The 20,449-nt window shown below is 41.3% G+C and overlaps 1 long non-coding RNA gene across 3 annotated transcripts; it reads left to right on the top strand.

The window, feature by feature from the left end:
* The first annotated feature begins 194 nt into the window (after positions 1–194).
* On the top strand, positions 195–20,061 carry LOC106895778. Of its 3 annotated transcripts, none has more exons than XR_001413507.1 (6): positions 195–486; positions 6,859–7,034; positions 13,698–13,864; positions 14,897–15,032; positions 18,835–18,948; positions 19,729–20,061. It is a non-coding gene; the product is annotated as an uncharacterized LOC106895778 (long non-coding RNA). The 3 variants fall into 3 exon arrangements; XR_001413508.1 differs by having other exon boundaries at positions 6,680–7,034; XR_001413509.1 differs by lacking the exon at positions 195–486 and adding an exon at positions 3,710–4,807.
* The last annotated feature ends 388 nt before the right edge of the window (positions 20,062–20,449 follow it).

Genomic DNA, 20,449 nt, shown 5'->3' with positions numbered 1-20,449 from the left:
TCTTAATTCACCTTGGCACCTCCCTTTCCCCCACTTTGGTCTTTCTCCTGAAAATCCCATGATAAGTTTTACACAGTCCTAGAATTCCCTCTGCTCTGTTTCCAAATTCCCTTCCTCTACCATCCTGCGGTTAGTCCCGTACCCCTTTAGTTTGCATGGTATTCTGGGGAGAATCTCTTTCATTGAATCATTTCAATGGGTTCTCCTGTGATAATCTTAGGAGTAACCAATTCAATACACCTTGTTTTCACAGACTAGGTTACTAGGATTCCTCCAGATGTCATTTTTCCTCTGATTCTCCTGGTGGACTTTTTTGTATTTTATTTGCTTAACCTTTAGTAAAATAATCTAACAGTAAACAGCAAAAAGGGGAAAAAAAAGGCATGATAAATCATAAGTAATATGATATTGAAGAAATAAAAAAGCAATGTGAATGTCTAAGTTACATAAGGGAAAGAGAAGAGAACCTGGATTTCTGGAGACAAGGTAAAATAATCTAACAGTAAACAGCAAAAAGGGAAAAAAAAAGGCATGACAAATCATAAGTAATGTGATATTGAAGAAATAAAATAACAATGTGAATGTCTAAGTTACACAAGGGAAAGAGAAAAGAACCTGGATTTCTGGAGACAAGGGAATGTGCTTCTTAACAGCTGTATGTGCTCCAAAACTTGCATGCCTTTAATTACTTGTTTATCACCGTGGACATTTATCATTACTTGTTTCTTACCATGGGCAAGCTGAAGTGAGCTGGCAAGGCAGCGCTATACCTTGTGCTGTCATTGGCAATGCAACGGGGAGAACCAGTATCAGCCACAGAAAACATCTGATTTTAACTTTTCAGCTCGAAATCCTGATGAATAATGAGTCTTTTCATGGGCACCTGCAGGCTCAGCATCCTGGGGCATTATTGCCTTCCTCCTCCCCCTCACAGCCTGGTGGTGGCCTGATGAGAAACTCTAACTCTAATCTTTGAATCTTTGTTGTTTAGTAACTAGTTTCATGTCACAGGGATCAAATGTCTTTGAGAAAGTCTCAAGAGAAATGGATATGACCCCTGGGTACTCCCAGACCTGTTCAGCATGTACCAAGCTCCCTGGGCACACAGCTGCCAGCGACCACGGGTCACGTCCCACCGCTGTGAAAAAGAAAGAAAGGGGAGAAAAGGGAAAAAGACATATTACAAATGGACCCTCGCAGAAATATTGTTCCCCTGTCTGTAAAAAAAAATGATGGCAGAATGAAACCGGTGGAGGAGAAAGGCCCAGAGATTTATTCATGAGGCAGATTTTGGCACAGAGATGCTGGACCGGGCACAAGAACACTCAACCCCTTCTGTGGAAGAAGGGACAGCCTGGGACAGGCACTGCTTCCACGTCACCTCCACCAGTCAGCATGTCTTCCTGGCACCCTGGGCAGATCTTCTCACCTTGACCCCAGGAACGGGGCTTCCTCCTTCTCTCTGGCCCCACAGAAACACAGGGACATAAAGTCACCTTTCCTCTTGCCTAGAGTCAAGTATAGGACAGCATGGACATGTCTCCTCACCAAACCTCACATTATGCCTGGTGTGAGACCATGACCTGAGGCTACTAGAGCACAGGGGACACCTGCCCACTGGTCCTAATAGCCCTCCTTGAGTACTCGAGTACACTTGTTGAAGACAGCACACCTTCCTTGCATCTTGGAGATGAGGACATGCCAACCCAAAACTGGTCTTTCCTGAGGATGAGGTCAAGTGAAATCATTTACCTTTTCTTGGGTGTTCTTAATACACCAGTGGCATCAGAGAGGGCAGACAGTTGTGTTTTGGGGGAAATAAGCTGGCCAGGGAAGCCAAAGTAGGGGTTTGCTTGGGAACCAGTGATGTGTCAGCTGGTGGCCTGGACCAGTCAGTGTGCCTGAGGGACTTGGGATGAGAAACCCTATGGTCTGGCTCTGGCAGGGGACAGTGGTGGCCGAGGGGCTGCCCAGTCCCACAAGGCTGCTGCCCCGTAGGGAGGCTGCAGACATCTGACCCAACTATTCTGTGATCCTATGTTCTTTCCAGTGCTGGCATGCGAGAAGCTTCGAGGCAATTTTTTTCTCTGTCATTCAAGAAACCAGAAACTTGCAAGCTCTGAACGTGTTTCTGAAACAAATTACCTGGATTTTTTCCTTTCCACGGAACAAAACCTCATCAGAATTTCCATCTTGCTGGAAATACTGCTATTTTGCTTTTTAATTGTAACTTGAAACACCTGAAAAAGAGAACATTGAAATTCCCTAGGGGACAGAAATTTTGAGTTTAGGCATATTTTTTTCACTCTTCAAGCTCCAGTTTCTGCAGAAGCTGAGGCAGAGAAACTGCAGAGAACAACCTGTGTCATTGCACAGTTCATTCTTGCCAGAACAACTCAGTTCTGTGCAGTGACCAAAGGAAACGGCCTGTAAATAAAGAGCAAGTGACCAAGCAGCTAATAACTTTATTGCCATGCGTATAAGCAATTATATTAAATTATTATTTAATTTTAATTAAATTTAATTATTATTTAATTTTAATTATATTAAATTTACAAGGTTTCCTTCTGGTCTTGCTTCACCCCTTCTGAGCACTGGTCTTTGCAACCTTAACATTTTCATTTGGGCATACTTTGTGCTTTTGGAACTGTGCTTTGATAACACACTGTGTAATCTAAAGGGTTTTAAAGCCATCCCATTAGGATACAAAGAAAATGAGTGAGAAAAGATGTTTTTGAAGTGGGGACATAGCAATGCATGCCTCAAAATTAAGTCCTGCGTTTGAGGTAAGCACTGCTCAAGAGTTTACACGCAAAACCTACAGTTGTGATTTTTACAGGTGGAAATATGATTGGGGAAAATAGTGGTACCTAATATAGTAACACCTAAAGTTCCAAAGGGAGAAAAAAATATTTCTCCTGTATGAAGTTTCCAGATGGCAACGAGATTGCTGGTGTGAGGCCTAGAGGAGAGGTATAGTCTCCAGTACTTCAAGAGCTCAGCACATCACTCTGTTGAGCCTAATGTCACAGGGATCAAATGTCTTTGAGAAAGTCTCAAGAGAAATGGATATGACCCCTGGGTACTCCCAGACCTGTTCAGCATGTACCAAGCTCCCTGGGCACACAGCTGCCAGCGACCACGGGTCACGTCCCACCGCTGTGAAAAAGAAAGAAAGGGGAGAAAAGGGAAAAAGACATATTACAAATGGACCCTCGCAGAAATATTGTTCCCCTGTCTGTAAAAAAAAATGATGGCAGAATGAAACCGGTGGAGGAGAAAGGCCCAGAGATTTATTCATGAGGCAGATTTTGGCACAGAGATGCTGGACCGGGCACAAGAACACTCAACCCCTTCTGTGGAAGAAGGGACAGCCTGGGACAGGCACTGCTTCCACGTCACCTCCACCAGTCAGCATGTCTTCCTGGCACCCTGGGCAGATCTTCTCACCTTGACCCCAGGAACGGGGCTTCCTCCTTCTCTCTGGCCCCACAGAAACACAGGGACATAAAGTCACCTTTCCTCTTGCCTAGAGTCAAGTATAGGACAGTGTGGACATGTCTCCTCACCAAACCTCACATTATGCCTGGTGTGAGACCATGACCTGAGGCTACTAGAGCACAGGGGACACCTGCCCACTGGTCCTAATAGCCCTCCTTGAGTACTCGAGTACACTTGTTGAAGACAGCACACCTTCCTTGCATCTTGGAGATGAGGACATGTCAACCCAAAACTGGTCTTTCCTGAGGATGAGGTCAAGTGAAATCATTTACCTTTTCTTGGGTGTTCTTAATACACCAGTGGCATCAGAGAGGGCAGACAGTTGTGTTTTGGGGGAAATAAGCTGGCCAGGGAAGCCAAAGTAGGGGTTTGCTTGGGAACCAGTGATGTGTCAGCTGGTGGCCTGGACCAGTCAGTGTGCCTGAGGGACTTGGGATGAGAAACCCTATGGTCTGGCTCTGGCAGGGGACAGTGGTGGCCGAGGGGCTGCCCAGTCCCACAAGGCTGCTGCCCCGTAGGGAGGCTGCAGACATCTGACCCAACTATTCTGTGATCCTATGTTCTTCCCAGCGCTGGCATATGAGAAGCTTTGAGGCAATTTTTTTCTCTGTCGTTCAAGAAACCAGAAACTTGCAAGCTGTGAACATGTTTCTGAAACAAATTACCTGGATTTTTTGCTTTCCACAGAACAAAACCTCATCAGAATTTCCATCTTGCTGGAAATACTGCTATTTTGCTTTTTAATTGTAACTTGAAACACCTGAAAAAGAGAACATTGAAATTCCCTAGGAGACAGAAATTTTCAGTTTAGGCATATTTTTTTCACTCTTCAAGCTCCAGTTTCTGCAGAAGCTGAGGCAGAGGAACTGCAGAGAACAACCTGTGTCATTGCACAGTTCATTCTTGCCAGAACAACTCAGTTCTGTGCAGTGACCAAAGGAAACGGCCTGTAAATAAAGAGCAAGTGACCAAGCAGCTAATAACTTTATTGCCATGCGTATAAGCAATTATATTAAATTATTATTTAATTTTAATTAAATTTAATTATTATTTAATTTTAATTATATTAAATTTACAAGGTTTCCTTCTGGTCTTGCTTCACCCCTTCTGAGCACTGGTCTTTGCAACCTTAACATTTTCATTTGGGCATACTTTGTGCTTTTGGAACTGTGCTTTGATAACACACTGTGTAATCTAAAGGGTTTTAAAGCCATCCCATTAGGATACAAAGAAAATGAGTGAGAAAAGATGTTTTTGAAGTGGGGACATAGCAATGCATGCCTCAAAATTAAGTCCTGCGTTTGAGGTAAGCACTGCTCAAGAGTTTACACGCAAAACCTACAGTTGTGATTTTTACAGGTGGAAATATGATTGGGGAAAATAGTGGTACCTAATATAGTAGCACCTAAAATTCCAAAGGGAGAAAGAAATATTTCTCCTGTTATGAAGTTTCCAGATGGCAACAAGATTGCTGGTGTGAGGCCTAGAGGAGTGGTATAGTCTCCAGTACTTCAAGAGCTCAGCACATCACTCTGTTGAGCCTAAATTCAGTACACGAGACAGACTGGTTTTATCCCGCAGTCCTGAAACAGGGGATATCTTTATTCCTTTGAAAAAAGAACTAAACATGCAATACATCACTTTATATCCAATATATCCTGACATATCAAAAAACGTTCTTCTTTTGAGAGAGGGTGTGAGGCTTCTGAGATGTATCACAGATAAATTGGCTTCAGCCGCCTGGTATGAGCTTACTGCTGCTTTTGTATTCATCTAAGCATGACTTTTGTGCTCAGTGGAAAGGGGGGAGTGTTAATTATTTACACGACTATAAATCTTTAATTGCTGTGATATGGTGTCTGTAGTCCCTTTATCACTCGGAGCAGTGGAATGGCTCTCTCTGTGGCAGGCACAAGGTGGGATGTGAGTGAAATGAAAGTTGTTCATCACTGGCTGGTGAGGGAGGCAGTGGTACGTCTTGGTTTAGTAGCCTCCCCGATGTCTTCAGTGATGAGCACGTCACTTTGGAAGCAAGCAGGATGTGTGGCCAAGCTCTTTGCAGTACTCTACAATAATACAGTGTGTGTATATGGGTAGCATTGGGTATGATTTAGTGTTTTTCCTCCAGTAACTGCAAAGACACATCTCACATCCCATAAAGGCCCCAGGACTAAGCAGTATCATCACTCAAGCAGTCACTCTGGCTTCGGTGGGACTATCTGTGCTCTTACAGTCAGGCCTCATAAGTAACTGCCTTGTTGGGTTGGGGCTTGTCTTGCCTTTGTAGTAAGGGATTTTTCAGCCCTAGTTTGTACAGGATTCAAACGTCCCCATGTTTATTGCAATAAATGGAGAGTGAGATGGAAATAATAAGTGAAAAAGGATAGCAAGCTTTTTGTCAAGGCTTTTATCTTTGCAGCTATAATTGCAGAGCCTAGCTGGGTGCCTACATAATTCATGCAGCCTATAACTAAAGATAATCAGGACAGCAAATGATATCAAGAGGGAACACGATGAATTCATACCCTCATTTATACAATGTTGTTAGTGTGAAACTGGATCCACCGTATCCCAGGTGGTTCTCTCCTCTCCTGTGTTACCCTTTTTCTCACCACTTTGCAATATTTCTTCTGGTTTGTGCTCCCAGTATTTTGCTATTTATTAAGGGTAACCTCCCTTTCTGCAGAGGAGGGCCTCTGTTCAGACCAGCCTTAACTTCTTTCATCATTTTCTGAACAAAAAAACCAGATAGAGCCTCCTTTTTGGGCATTGCTCCGGCTCAGAATCACTTTAACAGGGTGTTTGGACCTGGACGCAGCAAGACATGACTACTGCCAAAGTTATTTTTCTCTTATCTATGACAGACTGGTGGAGACCCATGAGAAAACTTTTGCCTATATGCTAGTAACACCTCAGGATCTAACATTTCTCTTTTCTTTGGAAAGAAAAAGTAATGTTTTCTAGCTTAGACCATGATACTGTGACAACTTAGACTGTGTTACTGTGATTTATCTGCAGACACTGAAAATATATTAAGCTGTATGAAACTAATAGCTGTTCTCTGTGGGGACTAATATATTCCCTTATTTTTTTTTGCTTCAAAACGATAGCAAAGTGCTGGATCAGATGAGCCTAATATATTCCCTTTTTTTTTTTTTTTTTTACTTCAAAACGTTAGCAAAGTGCTGGATCAGATGAGTTGGGGAATGGCTGGAAGTGCCAGGAGGTTCCTGGGAGCCCCTCAGGGAAAAGCTCTGGGGAATGAGCTATGTACCATATGCCTGCCCTGCCCTGAGAAGCAGGAAGGACCAGTGACGTCTTCAGCTTCCTTCCAACCTGTTTTTTTTGTTATTTCAGTCTGTACATCACCTTTCTCTACTCTCTGCTCTGGAACTTGGAGTTCAGATGAATTCCTGTGTCGGGATGTGAAAGAGAGAGCTGTCATTAATCAGCCGTTAAACCTTGCGGTGGTATCTTGCATGCAAATTGTGGTGACTTTGAGGCATCCATCACACCGAGTCCATCACTCTCAGGTACACTCTGTTATGGCACTGCTGGTTTGGCTTAGTTTAAATATAAAATAGACTAAAAGCAGCTTTTTAATGGTTTACAAGTAAAATCATCAACTGAACTTGCATTTGTGGCAGCCACTGGACATTGTTATCTGACTTCACTGAAGTGATAAACTTTAGAGGAGTTTTTATTTAACCACTTATTTGTAACACTGAAGTGTGTAAGCGGACTGGGGTTCTAGGAGTAACTCTGCTCTTGGTTATGTATCTTTATGTATACTTGTGTGACTTTCTTCTAGCTCAGAAAATAATCTCTATTAGTCTAATTCAGATTACCTGAGAATTTTATGTTAAAGCTTCAGCAATCCTCAAAAAAAAAAAAAAAAAAAAAAAAAAAAAAAAAAAAAAAAAAAAAAAAAAAAAGCACTAAAATTTTGCACAAAATTAAAAAAAATCATTTTGAAAGAATAAGTCTCAGAAATCAGCTGCATTTCACTATTGTTTATGAATTAGTATCCTAGAATATAGCAAAAATAGAATTGATTTCTAAAAGTATTACAGAAAAAGACAACTTTTCATATCACTTTCAGGAGTTCTTCTGGCTGCCATCATCAGAACAGCTTTCTTTGAGGTTAGGGAAAGAGAAATATCTTTAAAAACCTACAATGCACCAATAACAGTTTGTTTCACAAAGAGTAAGAGAAGAATTGTCTCTATGCAAGGTTTCATAACTTCTTTCATGGATGCTTTAGACTTGTCTTCCTTTTACCTCCATTCCTGGGGAATCTGTCATGATTCAATATTGCAGGAAAACCTTTTTTCACTATTACTGTAAATGTTACCCTTGCAATTATAACATGAAAAGCTTCCTCAAGACCTCATGGAAGAAAACTGAAGAAATTAACTTAGGAAATTCAATGGACATACTAATTAGGTTGGCTAATTAGATGAATATTCATGTGGTGTCTTCAACTTTGTTCATAAAGATTTGCTTCTGCTCTGTTGCTGTTTTGCATGGTACCAGGGTTACAAGATAGAGGAAGCACAGATATAGAATGGCTTTGCTTCTTATTTTCACCTTCCATAACTTGTCTATCAGGAGATGTTACTTGTATTTTACTTCTACTTCTACTTTCTACTATCATCCATGTGAAAAAAACCCAACACATTGAAAAATGATCGCTTTATAACTGATTGATAATACCCTTCACTAGGGCATTAGATCCAGGATATTCCCATAGTTTACATTATTTTTGTAAGAGCGGAGTTTAAATTCTGAGTTTAATATCAAAATGGTGACTTGAATTGTGACTGTTAGACATTATTTCTCAGTTATTTCAAGACTTTTTTATACCTAGCTCTAAAGATTGAAGTGTGGAAAAAGTATAAAGTTATCAGAAGCTATCTGGCAGAATTATTGAATATTCAAAAGAAGATTAAAAACAGAGTATTAACTGTAAAATACCTAGTGTAGTGAAGATTTGTTCTATCTGTAGCTGAGCAGTTAAGATGTGAAATGCAGAAGGAATTGGCAGCTACAATATCTGAGTGTGCAAACCTCCCATGAGAACATCAGCCAGATGTTCTACTGTCTTTTTCTAACACCATGACTGCATTAATGGGTTAGTGAAAATACATTGTGGAGTGAGCGTGGTTCGTAACAGAGTCTTACCTTTGGCTTAAGATTTTGTTTTCTAACATTTTAATTTTTTTTCTCTCAAGAGTGTGCAAAGTCTGATTCTTAGAAACTATCATGGTCTTATTGCTCCCAGATAGAATTATAGAATCATAGAATGTAAGGCCATCTAGTCCAACACCCCTGCAGAAATAAGTGAGAAGGTTGCTCAGAGCCTCATCAAGCTTGAGCTTGAATGTCTGCAGGGATGGGGCCTCCACCACTCTGCTGGGCAACCTGTTCCAGTGTCTCACCACCCTCATTGTAAAGAACTTCTTCCTAATGTCTAATCTAAACCAACCTTGCTCTAGTTTAAAACCATTGCCCCTCGTCCTATTGCTGCATGCCCTTGCAAACAGTCCCTCCTCAGCTTTCTTGTATGACCCCTTTAAGTACTGGAACGGGCTATAAGGTCTCCCCGGAGCCTTCTTTTCTCCAACTCTATCACAACCCCAACTCTCTCAGCCAGTCCTCATAGGAGAGGTGCTCCAGCCCTCTGATCTTCCTCGTGGCCTCCTCTGGAACCATTCCAACAGGTCCACGTCCTTTTTGTGCCAAGGGCTACAGAACTGGACACAGTAATAGGAGGAGAGGTGCTCCAGCCCTCTGATCTTCCTTGTGGCCTCCTCTGGAACCGTTCCAACAGGTCCACTTCCTTTTTGTGCCGAGGGCTGCATAGCTGGACACAGTAATAGATCTTTATTCATAGAGATGCTCATAGCTGGCTCCCTGGTACAGTAGAAGTACATTCCTTGAGCCTCCAGACCCTACCTTAATGTCTGCACTAATAGAGGTAACACTTCATGCTCATATACTTCATCAGGGCTTTTATTTAATACAGGAAAATTATTTTCATTGTACTGCAAGATTTCTTTTTACTGAGGTATGATGTAAAATAGTTCCTGACCATGTGCAAAAGAGCAAGGAAACAGGTCAAATTTAGTTAAATATTGTTAAGTCATTCTCTGAAGCTCAGACTGTCCTGCTTGATCAGCAGTGAGTTAACCCATGCAGGGAACATTGTGCAGATGTTTGGAATTGGCCTTTTATTCTTAGAGATTACAGCTTCCTTCTTGATCATCCTTTCTTTTTCCACAGGAGTGTAGACAGACGTTGAATTTCCATTCCAATTTCATGACTGAAATAGAAATAGCAGATTAAAAAAATGATCATCAAAGGGTGTGTGGACTCACGAACATTGTAATTCTTGATGGAAAAAAAAAAAACAACAAAAACCCATCACTTTACAATGTTAGATCCAGTTGCTTTTGCTGGGAGATTTAACAAAATATTTCCTGGTTGCTTTTGGGCAAAGGGAACGCAACAGGAGCCCTGGTCCTACATCTCTGCCTGAATGAGTTCAGCTGAAAGGCAGATTTGTTGCTCGCAGGGTCTATATTGTTGTGTTCATTCAGGGCACTGAAAGGCCCCCTGCGTTTAGGGCTTTTTGTGTGTATGTTGAAAACATTTGCTTCTTTCAGTACCTACCACATGTTGTGTAATATCACATCAGCCTGTGCAACGTGGTGCAACATTGCATAAGGCTATTACTTTTGCCCTGTGGCATGGCAGAGAGTAAAAATGAGATTTTTAAATTGTTCCCTTCATACCTGAAATAACCCTGGGCACTTCTTAAAGTAAAATTCTAAATTATGACGAAGAAAAGCTGAATGGGTATTAGGTAACCATCAACATCCTGGACATAGCAACAGAGAGAAAGGCTTCTGCTTTCTTTGCAAAAAGAGAATTTGTGGGCCAAGGCAGATGTCTTGTCTTTGAAAGCTCCACATGCAGCTGACAATAAGGATTATTTAAAGTTCATCATGCCATTTTGCACTATCACAATGGGAATGGATTTTGTGGTCAGATCTGTGTATTTTTAGATATACTCAAAACACAGCAATTATTTGGATGCGGCTGCAATATTAATGCATTGTGTTTGTATTACATTCATAATTCGATATTATATATTATATTTGAGAGCTATGAGTCATTTATAGCTGGAGTTTATTTATAACATCGTAGTCATAGGCCATAGTGCAATTATGCCAAGGAAATGAGATAAATATGAACATTAAGAGCTACTCAGCTTGATAAAGTCAAATTCAGATTTTGAAAGTACAATTCCTGTCACCTCTGTTCCCCAAAATATTTCAGTGTAAAATTTCTGCAGTAAGAAATGAGTTCCATGAGCTGTAAAATCTATCAAATCTTCCTTCTTGTATCTCTTCTGTACTGCCTGTCACCTCTGTTCCCCAAAATATTTCAGTGTAAAATTTCTGCAGTAAGAACTGAGTTCCATGAGCTGTAAAATCTATCAAATCTTTCTTCTTCTGTCTCTTCTGTACTGTTCCTCTGGTGTCTTTTCCTCTTTTCCTGAAGCCCGGGCAACTGGCTTTAGGAGGCCCCGCTTGACCTCCAGAGGTCCCTTCCCACCTCAACCATTCTGTGATTCCGTGAATAATTTGGATCAGTTTCTTCTTCCTGCCACTGATTTAAAAAAAAAACATGTACACTATTACTAATTCAGAAACTTTGTCCCTGCTGTCAGCTTTGGCTGAAGCTGATGAACAGCTTCCAAAGCGTTTTTAAGGACTCTACCAGTTGAGTGGCACAGGAGCTTTTGTCTTGATTCCTAGGAAGTCCAGTCCCAAGAACATATAGCAGAAAAGTATTAAAAGTTATAAAAAGATCAGACAAAAGATCCATCTAGCTCTGTACCTTTTCTTCAACACTGGACATAAGTAAGTTCTTCAGGAACAGCAATAAAAATATAAACTTCTTTGACAGGGCCCTCAGAATAAAAGGGTTTTTTTCCATGTACTCATCCGTTTTCCTGGAGACCTCAGCTAAACTGGAGTTTTTGTGACTTCTTTGCACAGTGAATTTCATAGTTGTAGCGCCTGCTGTTCAAAGAACCATTGTCATTGTTCATTGTTATGAACCTTGCTCCTACCACCTTCACTTGATGTGCACTAGGTTTTTTATTAAGTGGGGGTGAAAACCTGATGCCTCTTCAGTCTCCCCAAAGACACTTGTAATATTGCAGACTTCTATCATTTGTTGTCATGAGTTGCCTCTTTCCCGAGCTGAAGAGTCCCAGCCTACTCAGCTATCCTTGTGCCAAACCAATCACTTATATCAGAAAATACTTTTTCCCCACCTTGAATCTTTCTGATTATCAAAAAAACCCAAAAGGGACACAGAGCAAGAGAAAGAGAGAAGTGATAAACCATCTCAGCCTCACGTGGGCCTGGGCACGTGTTTCCAAGTGACAATGAGGGTTGCAACTCTACTGCCTGAAAACTCCAGGACCAAACCTAATTACGTGCCTCAGTGCTCGTGTACCTGACTTTCAAACATTCCTTGCATCATTTGAAATTACAGCTGTAAATATTTCCTGTAACACAGAAACATTTTAAAGCACAACCTTTAAATAAATGAACCACTGAGTTTGTGAATGCCTTCCCAAGTGTCTGAGGCACAGCAATACCCATGATACTACACTGAAAATCAAGCCAACGCTTCACAATGACAACAATTAAAACATTGGCCATGCTATATAAACATAGCTAGGAGAAAATAAAAGCTTGATTCCAATCAAAAGCCATTGTTATGTCAACTCAGAGTGGGAACAGGTTACTTCTGCCTTTAACTCATTGGATTAAATAAAGCATATATAATCAAGAGTAACTCTAATTTCTGTTTTCAGTTTGTCCTGAAGTAGTACAAGTAATTCAAAGGTTATCCTCCTCCATAAATTGCATTTGTGTTGATTTGGGCAGGCTCTAGCCTTGAGTCTTCTTTTGCTGCTGGAAGCAAAACACTTTGTCTTGGAAGTTGACATATATAGATTGACCAACATGCCCTAATATTCAGTGTAACACTAGTTAACATGAAGAACAGCACTAAATGCAGTCATCAGACACAATTCAGACAGCTGAGTGTCCGGTTTTGCCCAATAAAAGTGATATATTGATAAAAGGAATTTACTTTTTGCTTATGTCAATCCTAGCTGATTTTGTACTTGTGATGAGTAAGGCTTGGTTTGCTGCCAGGTCTTCTGGATGAGCATTATAAGCAATGGCATTGCAGTCACTGTTGTTCTAGTGCCATCCACTAGTGCCATAGGTGTCACAGGGACACGGCCTCTAACTTCAGAGCTGATATTGAGACAAATCAGAACCATAAATAGGAATAAAGGAGTGGGAAAGACAGGATAATGGCTATAATAAAAGCAATCTCATAGAGTTCTTTAGAGCACAAGCATATATAATTCATACACATTTGGTCCTGGAGCACAAGCATATATAATTCATACACATTTCATACACAATAATGGCTTTGGTGCTTCTTCTATACTAATGAAATTCCACTGGTGAGACAAAACAATGGGAGTTTTTTATGAAGGACGTGAATGAGAGGAGGGAAATCCAGCATATTTCAGGAAAGCCAAGAATCTGGAATTCGGACTATTTCTTTTAGAAATACAGAGCGTATTTCAAAGGTTTCCTCCTTATTAGGTGACTGATGTTCCCTAATATGGATTTTTCTCTATTTAGAACTCATTTTAGTGAAAAATGTTGAATTCTTTTCCAGAGTGCTTGAGCACCTGCCTGCAAGAAGAGGACAGAGCAGAGAATGTTTTAGTAAGCTGCTTTGCTCTGTCCAATTGTGCTTTTAAAAGATTTCAGAGGGAAAAAGGGAGTGGACTAATTTTATATGAAGGAGACATTGGATAGAGTTGCCAGAACACTGATAAATATCGTAACAATTGACCAAGCGGGTCAGCTGAGGATTATAGCGTGATCTTCTGGATTTCTGTATCACAAAATTATCACCTGTCTCTGAAAGAGTCCACAAGATTTATTCATTGTGATGTTGCTTTTCAGACTGCTGCTGTGTGTCCATGACTCACAGCTTTGAATCGAAATACTCGTTTCATACAAGAGAACCACTGTGCAAAGTGGTCTGGCACAAAGTTAACATGTGATGTTTCTGTTTCACAGACCTGTGCAACACCTAATGAATGGTGTGAGCTTCCATCACATGAAGACCTGAACCACAAGAATAAGAAAGTGTATGAACGAGGCACGAAGAATAGACAGATGCAATCATGAACTATTGAAGACCTTCCAGTTCTTCCTACCTGAACTGAAAGTTCTGGCATGTCAAAGTATGGGAGGTTAAAAGTCAGAGAATATTATTGTGGTGCCTTGACATTTGCTGGCTGCCAGACACCTCTCCCCTACAAGTTCCTCTCTCACTTAATAGGTCAGGGTGAGAAAATAGGACGGGCAAGCTCATGGATTGAGATAAAGGCTGTTTAATGAGAAAAGCAAAGGCTGAAGTCAGAAGCAAAGGGAAATGGGCAGATGTTTTCTCTACTTCCCACCAGTAGGTGATGTCCAGCCACTTCATGGGAAGCAGGCCCTCAGGATGTGTAGTGGTTGCTTTGGAAGACAAATACGTTGACTGTCCCCCCACTCCTGACACCCCTTCTCTCAACTTTCATTGCTGAGAACAACATCATATGGTACAGAGTATCCCTTTGGTCAGTTGGGGTCAGCTGCCCACCTGTGTTCCCTCCCAATCTCTTGTCCACCCCCTATTGGCCTTTGGTGAGGATGGCTGGAGAGACATCCTTGATGGTGTGTGAAGCAATGGCCAAAACACTGGTGTGTTACCAACACCACTCAAGCCACAAATGCAAAGCACAGGTCTATATGGGCTTTCATGGTGAGGATGGCTGGAGAGACATCCTTGATGGTGTGTGAAGCAATGGCCAAAACACTGGTGTGTTACCAACACCACTCAAGCCACAAATGCAAAGCACAGGTCTATATGGGCTTTCATGAGGAAAGTTAACTCCATCCCAGACAGATCCAGTACAATTATAAAAATGTAAATTTACACTTTTTTTTTTTTTTTTTAATACAAGTGGGCTTGTATAATGAGGAAAGTTAACTCCATCCCAGACAGATTCAGTACAATTATGAAAATGTAAATTTACACATTTTTTTTTTTTTTATACAAGTGGGCTTATATCCAGTGATATATCATGAATATTTGCAAACCTGGGTACAAATTCCAAAGCAAATTGCTTTTATCAATTACAATCTCAGATCCCAACCAGGAAAACAAATAAACTGGCAGTTAAACCTCTTTGAAAACCAGCTTACTAAATGAATTACACTCTCCCTTTTAGGGTCTATGGCCAATGTACAATATCATGCTTTGTATTCAAATGGATTTTGTTGAGATGGTGCATTAGTGTCCCCCTTGGTACTCCTTGAAGCAACCACTCACTACGTGGGATGTGCAAGTCAAGCCTGGAAGAGAAGGTAAGTATTTAAAGCACTGTTTTAAGTTGACCTGGCTTGGACATCATCAACTCTGCAACTCCTTCAGTATTTCTGTCAGCTTGCTTAAAAAATTCATTCTGATTGGGTTTATAAAGCAGCCAGCTGGTCCTCCATTATTGATATTCCACAACTTTTCGCAAGCTTTAGCGAGGATGCTAAGCTTTAAGGAAAAGAAACTAGTTAATTAATACTGAACCATCACAGACTCCTACAATTATGATCTATGTTATTACAAAGGGGTTTATAATGAGAAAGCATTCTTTTAACATGCTATCAGCTTAATCATATATTCCCAAGAAATAAATTTCCCAGCATTGGTAGATTTTAGATTAATTTATATATTGAAAGCGTACTCTTTTCCCTAAGTTAATTCTCATCATGTGGACAGCAATCTCCTGATATGAAATATAGTTAAGAATACCAATGAAAATTATTGAATGTCTGATTTTTCCCACATCAAAAGAGCTGAAAAGCTCATGAAAAGATGATACTCCTAAAAAATAAAATGCATTTAGCAAAGCATACTAGAAAAGACAGGACAGTAACTGTAGAGCACAGAAACGCATGGCAGAGATAAACAAAGAACTACTTATGAGCTGTCATTAGTGCTGGAGTGTGGGAGAGCGGTGCAGCTACATTCTACTGTCTTTTGTACTCATTTTTTTCAGTAGCTTTGTATTTTGGCAACCAAATTCCCAAACTATACGAATTATTCCAACCTGACTCGGCTAAGGTGTGGATTTTTTGAAATAAAGTCTTGTCAGCTATTGTGCAGATATACCTGGGTGCAGAGGCTGACATATCCTGTCTTGCTGTAATTCCTTCCATAGCATCAAAGGAACAAGACACTGAATTTCCTTTTCTTAGCTCTTGGGTGAGCTTAATTCAATCTCATCTGCAACTTGACTTGGACGTGATAAGGTCCATATATACCTACTAAGTATGGAACCTTACTGTTAGCAGCTTTCATTAGATAACAGCTACAACACTACATACAGACATAATTGTTTTAAATCCTGCCCCTCTACTCTGCCTGGTGAGGCCGCATCTGGAGCACTGTGTTCAGTTCTGGGCTCCCCAGTTCAAGAAGGACAGGGAACTGCTGAAGAGGGTATAGCAAAGATGATGAGGGGCCTACAATATCTCTCTGATGAGGAACAGCTGAGGGACTTGGGTCTTTTTAGTGTGGAGAAGAGAAGGCTGAGGTGGGATCTGATCAAAGTCTATAAATACTTAAAGGGAGGGTGTCAGGAGGACGGGACTGGTCTTTTCTCAGTGGTGCCCAGTGACAGGACAAGAGGAAATGGGCACAAACTTGAACATAAGAAGTTCCACCTAAACATGAGGAGGAACTTCTTTCCTTTGAGGGTGGCAGAGCCCTGGAAGAGGCTGCCCAGGGAGGTGGTGGAGTCTCTGTCTCTGGAGACATTCAAACGCCCCCTGGACAATTTCTTGTGCAACCTGATCTAGGAGGACCTGTTTGGTAGGGAGGTTGAACTAGATCATCTTCCAGAGGTCCCATCCTACCCCTTATCATTCTGTGATTCTGTAATTATTTAGCAAAACAGTGTGTGAGTATACCCTAGTTGTGTTTAGCCCCCTTATTTTCCCCTACAGTCTAGTAAGACACTTAGTTAATACGTAGTTGATTTAATTTCTTGGATAGGGAAAAAAATCCACACCTGCTGGCTAAATGGACCAAACCCACTGCTTTAATAAAGTGCTATTGCTTTTTCAGTGGGGAAAGAGGAGCTTCTCTCTGACTTCACTCTGCACTCCGTTATGGGCAGCAGCCTATGAGTCACCACCTTGAAGAGAGAGTGACTTATTTTAATTACCCTCAATGAACCCTGCATTTGCAGGAATGAGTCATAGCCTAATGCAATTTCATAATAATTATATAAGGAGTATTTTAAAGCGATGCCTTGTAGCTTTGCCTATGTTATTCATTCTCCAGGGCGACTGGAGAACATGATTCATTTTAAATGAGCTAGTATATATTATTTACTAGTAATAATTACCTCTGTTATTTATAGATAGAGAGTGTGCACGGTTCTATACAGATGGACAATATGATAAGGCTCCTGAGCCCAGGGGCATGCAGCACGTGGTTGCAGACATCAGAGTGATTAAAAATATGGTGGGTGAGATTGGTGCTCCGATAAGCAGGCAGAGCAGCTCTCTGAAGAGTGCTTTGCTTACCTTTTAAATGTGTAACGTGGGGTCAGGTGAAGTGCTCCCAATCTGGGGGTAGAGACCTCAAACCCCTTTTCCTTCTCTTTTACCGACCATGAACCCCGTTTTGTCACAGTCACACCGTTTTACGGAGGGCCATCAGGCTGGACAAAGCATATTTGCTGGAAAGGATTCCAAGAGCTTGGTCACTGGAGCCTGTTTTCCACTTGGTACTGGGAAGGACATATTTTATGTAATAACTGATTGGGCAGTGCTCTGGTAACGGTGTGCCGCTGTTAGGAGGTGGTATAACAAGATGCAAGGTGTACTCTTTTAAATGCTCACTAGGGATTTTTGCCTTAGTCTTTTGAAGGAAAAAGGGGGAATCATCACACGGTGGCACAGAGGCTCGTGTTGGAGTGTGTAATCCCTGCAAGGGAGCCTGTTGCCAGGTAGAAAAGACTGGAAGGTTGGGGCGTTTTTTTTTGAACTGTAGAGAGCCAGTTTGGGCCTGTCTGTGTGCTGCTGGGGAGGAGCTCATTTATGAAGAAGAAATTCTCTTTGTTTTCTATCCAGCTGCCCATTGCCTTGGGCTACCTTCCTTGGGTGGTGTCTATCTGCTTACCATAACAAGGCTTGGTCTTCTTGCTCAGCTGGTGTTTGCTTGCCCAACTCTCTTAGCATACATATAGACTTTAGGGAAAGTTTGGTTAAGAAAGTTGGTGTAGATGGATAATTGCAACATATGGCTCTTTATGGTAACCTGATTGCTCACATGTGCAACTAAAACTACTGAAAGTGTTTTCTGCTGTCAAAATGAAGCAAACACTTACATTGACCCAGGGTGGTTTGAAAGCCCTGTTATCATAATGCTCTCTTTGAGGGAAGGAAAATTGAGGTGAGGTAAATGGTTGGTACAAACTCACACAGAAATCACGGCTCTTTTTAAAGGAGAGAATCCATATGTCTTCAGTCACAGGCAAAGTATTTTAACCACAGGACCATTCTCTCTCCTGTACAAACAAGCAGCTTGCTTTCATTCTGTTCTTGTTGGTAGTTGTGACAGACAGTTCACACATGAATGTTAGTGGCAGAGGGTTTGCTGTAAGAAACGTGTTTGGAGTGGAGACTTGAAAGATGAGTGAGTCAATGGGTTCACGGAAAAGAAAAGCTTTTTCCTTTATATGAAGACTCTTATCGCCTGGTGTGTCAATTTTATTTCTGAAAGGATTAGCTGGAGCCGGGAGCTTTAAGCTGTGAATCAAAACCTGTAGAGGTATTGTGAGAAACAGGAAAGAACAGGCTACTTTTTAAATCATGCTGTCCATTTGCTTATCGTGATTATGAAGTATGTCATCTTTCTTGGATTTAATCAGGAATACATCTGAATCACTTATTACCGTGGTGCCTGCGCAATAGATGGCAGAAGAAAACGCTGACAGGTTTCCAGAAGGGTTTGGTCTAACTGTCAGCAAATGCTTTTTGTTGTGACTCCAGACTTTTTTTCCTTTTCACTCTGGTTCCTTGAATACACCAATGAGCTGCGTCTCTTCCTATGCTGAGATTATTGAACACGGTAATGTTTGCAGTTTGTTATCTCTGGCAGAGGGAATTCTACTGAGCATTTACTGCACGGGACGTTGTGTCATACTGTTCCCAAGAGTCCGAATGGGAGGTAAACAGCCACCTGGAGAGAGAGTATAAGCCCCTCATGATTCCTGTAAGTTTAACTCACATCTGGCCTGACTTATTTGGCCACAAATTGTTTATCTGCAAACAGGTTTTTCTTCTCTCCTTGGAAGTGACTGCCAAGCATATAAAGAAGGGGCAAAGACTGGATTGCTGATGGCAAACACTTCTGGTTGGAATCCCATCTGATCTTCAGAGAAGATCAATATTAGAGCATGCTGAAATATTCTCTTGGTAGTTTGCATGCTGGGCCTGAAAATCTCTGTCAGAGCAAGGGATAGGTGCTGCCAGAGCTGTCTTCTATCCCTCCCCGTGTCCTCCCTGGATTGGGTACATGTTCTTTTCTGAGTGTTAACAGCAAACATTGCAAGATGGCTTGCAATAAAGACACTTGACACATCAAATTAAACTGCATAAACCCAGCCCTGCTTTTGAACTGTTGGCTCTGGTAAGGGGGGGCCACAGCCACTGGCGCCTGTGGCCGGATGACAGCTCGTTGTACAAGGGCAAAACAACAAAGTTGACTCCTGAGGAGCTCTGTGCTTTGTTCTACAAAGGCTGGAGGGGGAGAGAAGCGGCTGCTCTGCTGCTTCCTCGGAATAGCTCCATTGTGAGATAGACAATACTTGGACACAAAGCACACATACCTTTTGAAGCCTTGGGGTGCAACCTGGGTCTCTTACTTTCACTGTAGGAAGCATGTGACAGGCTTGGAAAAGAAGCACACGCAACCAGCAAAAGCTAATAGCGCAGAAAAGTTGGGCTGATGAGTAAATAACGACTTTGACAATGATTCTGGCTTTGTTTTTAGGTCTTTCTACAAAACCTGGGTACAAAATCTGTGCATGTCACATCACTGCCCATGATGCTAAGACTAGATGCAGCTGTTTCTAACAGAAGTACCTTTTCTTTTTTCTGATTATAACACTGGAAAAAAATCTGCAAAGGTGGAGACGAACTGGAAGAGGTCATGGAGCAAAGAAATGTCATCCTGCTTTCTGAGGATATTCCTGAATTATTTCTAATGCTCTACTGCAGTGATCCAAAGGTGCAGCACCTGCCAGAAATGGAGGGTATGAATGTTTTCAGAAAAGCGAAGTACAGCTGATTCCAAGTGCAGTGAATAAAATGTTTGAAAACTGAAGCCTGAATATGTTTGTCCATTTCTTTACCTTGGCTGAAGGCGAAAGTTTGGTTGGAATACTTATGAATAAATTATGAACGAATATTTTTGTTAGCATATACCATTTCACCACTGCCAAAACAGCATTGGAAAGCAATATTGGCACTGATAAAATTTGAGAGAGAGAGGGGAAAAACTAAGAGATCTGAAGTATGAGAAAGCAACTTTACTTCACCTAAACTAAAGAGATGCAGAAGGAGAGCTGCGCTTTTAATCAGATCCAGGGTTTGGAAGAAGCTCACCCACATGTTTCAATTTCAAACTGAAAACTGGCTTTTTGAAACAAATGTTGTTTGTGAAAATGGTTGAAGGGAATTGATTTCAATCTCTGCTTGTGCAGAATCGGGGG

This window comes from Calidris pugnax, unplaced genomic scaffold (assembly GCF_001431845.1).
Source record: "Calidris pugnax isolate Ruff unplaced genomic scaffold, ASM143184v1 scaffold231, whole genome shotgun sequence".
NCBI lineage: Eukaryota > Metazoa > Chordata > Aves > Charadriiformes > Scolopacidae > Calidris > Calidris pugnax.
This window is presented reverse-complemented; position numbering and strand designations above follow the sequence as displayed.